The 3,060-nt window shown below is 38.4% G+C and overlaps 1 pseudogene; it reads left to right on the forward strand.

The window, feature by feature from the left end:
- Nucleotides 1–2,591: 2,591 nt before the first annotated feature.
- Nucleotides 2,592–2,681, forward strand: LOC141410542 (U6 spliceosomal RNA; annotated as a pseudogene).
- Nucleotides 2,682–3,060: the final 379 nt, after the last annotated feature.

A 3,060-nucleotide genomic window follows, 5' to 3' on the forward strand; every position in this document is an offset into this window, starting at 1 on the left:
AATGAACCAAAACATAATAAAAAGGAGTGGTTGAACTGCTAGAGGAAGGGGTGCAAGTAGCTGTTTCCACCCAGGAGAATGAGAAACACCACTGAAGGACATAGAAGAAGAAGTGGTGAAGAGATGGGGACTTGTGGAATAGAGACATCCTGAGACATTTCAAGATGGTGGGTCTTCACAATTGAAGTTCTTATGCCTAGAACACATCTGTCCAGAATATCTACCTGGTCCACTCCATCACCCTTTAAAATGTCGTCTTCTCAGTGGGATTCTCAGACTGTGTATGTGAAAAAGCAATTGTGTCCCCACAACCCAAACTGGCTCCCTATCCCCCTGCCCCTGAACTGCTTTTCTAATAGAAATGGTTTTTTCGATTGGAAATGATGTTCATTTCTCTCTAGGTCACCATTTGATAAATTTACCTGTTTGTATACTCTCTCCTCTCTCTCTCTCTCTCTCTCTCTCTTCCCCCACCTCATACATATATTAGAATGTCAGTTCCTTTTCTGTTTGGTTTACTGCTGTTTCTCTAAAATCTGGAAGAGTGGCTTACACATAGTGGGTGTTCGATAAATATTAGTTTGAATACAAGTAAGTGGAAGAAGGTGTAATCAAATGTAGCAGAGATGTTTTAGCTCTTGGAACGGACTACGTCTTCAACACTGGTCAGCTAGATTAAACAGACCTCTATTAATTAAAAGTCAAGCAATTAGGTATTTTTTTCTCTTTTTTTTTATTTTTTAATTTTTTTATTCTTTTTTGTTCATTTCTCCCCCCTGCCCCACCCCCTCCCTTACCACCCACTCCGCCCCCTCCCTCTCTCCCCTACCCCCTCAATACCCAGCAGAAACTATTTTGCCCTTATTTCTAATAGCAATTAGGTATTGAAGAAGCCGAAAAATGAGCTTATTTTTGCAAACTGCTGAAGGTAAATAGAAGATATTCTCAAATCCTATTTTTGTATTAATGATACACTTAATGTAAAGAACTTGGATCTTTACTATAAAGTTGTGATTATATCATTGTGTTTTAGAACCTTTTAAATAAAAATATTTGGTGAATATGGATTACTCTATTAAATTACTATAAAGATATTTTTAATTATCTTTTTAAAAAACTTTTCCAGAAGAGGATTATTAAATAGATACTTAAGTATTGATTATCATAGGCAAAAAATTTTTTTGTAGTACTGGAGTTTGAACTTAGGGCTTCACACTTGCTGGCAAGAGCTCTACCACTTGAGCAATGCCTTCAGCTAATATTTGTAAGTGTTTTTTTATAACTGATTTTGTTGGTATTTTATAAGAAGCTCTGTGAAAATTCCAAAAATATCAAGTGATACATATATAAAATATTATTATATATTTAACCCATGTAGGCTGACCCATTTCAAGGTTTTTAAAAATCTTTTGCATTCTTCTGCTTAAATGTTGGTTCCAAAAAATGACTTGCTCTGGAAGACATCCTGATATTAACCAATCATTCATAATTCATCTTGTGGTATGATTTTTTTATAACTCCAAGCTTGGTATGAAACAATTTGCAAAATTTGCTGGTTGCTAAGGGTACAGTTGTTTTTATATTAGCTTCAACTCAGGAAGTAGATTAGTCAAAAAAGAAGAAAAGAGATTCTAATTATTTTCAGAAACTGAAGTGGTAAAGAAAGTCTTCAATGGGTAAACAAAATTTGTGGAGAAGTACATGAGTGTTCACAGTGAGATACTATTGTATATTCTAAAGAGCATAACTAACCAACACTCCTCTGGCATTCTCTGATTTATTCCTCACAGTGTAACAGGATGCTGCATGGGACATTTCTTGATGCCCCTGAAGTGACTACTAGAACCCAAAGCACTAGGATTCAAAGCTGAAGACAAAGAGAGGCTAGATATCCTTGTGATATCTAGCTGTGTAGATTGACCAGGATGCAGGAGTCTTGCTTGCGCCAAAAGGGCATGGCTGAAAGTCGAAGTACTAGAACCATCTGAACAGTAGCTCATTTAACAGGGCACCACTAGTACTGCATGTGGGAGTAGGAGGAAGAAGGTCATTGGAGAGGTTGAGCTTTCACATCAGTAAAATGTGCTGGCATTCCAGTGCCTGTGCTTATTAGCCGGAAAAGCAGGGACCCCCAACAGTCAGTCACACAGTACAGTCACATAAACAGGTTCTACCCTCTTTTCATTATCCAATTATTCAATTACTGAGTATAGTTTTAAAAGCCCACATTATCCAATTTAATTCTCTCTGCAATCCTGTTAGGTGAGCATGGTTTAAAATCATACCTCTTTTTCAGATCAGACAACTTGGAAATGGACCTAGAGAAGTTACACAGTCACTCCAAGGCCACACAGTTAGAGAGCCAGGACTTAAACCAACTTCTTTCAGCATCATATCCCCCATTTGTTTCACTATGCAACATAGCCATATATATGTGTACACACACACACACACACACACACACACACACACACACACACACACACATGGGGAGAGGAAAAGCGGGGAGAGAAAGAGAGGGAGGGAGAGAGAGAGAGAGAGAAAGAATCAGTCTCTGGACAAGGTGACAGGACAAGGAAGAGAAAAACAAAAACCTTAAGTTGAAAATTGGAAAGATACAGAGAAGATTAGCATGGCCCCTGTACAAAGATATGCAAATTTGTGAAGTGTTAAAAAAAAACAAACCTTAAGTTGTACCATAAGACTTAGGCACTGCCAGTAACCAGTGGTTCTTTCCTCTTTTCTCCACCACCCCATCACCGCCATAATCCATCCATCCTTCCTTCCTTCCTTCCTTCCTTTTCCCCTCTCCTCCATCTTCCCTCTCTACCTCTTTTTCTTCTTTCATTAAAGGGGGAAAGAGATGTAGTTTAAAGAAACAAGAGATAGAAAGAAGAGAAAGGGAAAGAGGAACTGCTCCACTTTGGCCCTGGAGCACTTCTCTTTACTACCAGTACAAATCTTGCTCAGTCTCTACTCATCAGCACAGAAAAAGCTCAAGACAGGAAGAAATAAGCTGGGAGCAAGGGGAATAGAACTGGGAGAGAAGAGGAAAAAAAC

This window comes from Castor canadensis, chromosome 8, assembly GCF_047511655.1.
Source record: "Castor canadensis chromosome 8, mCasCan1.hap1v2, whole genome shotgun sequence".
Taxonomy (NCBI): domain Eukaryota; kingdom Metazoa; phylum Chordata; class Mammalia; order Rodentia; family Castoridae; genus Castor; species Castor canadensis.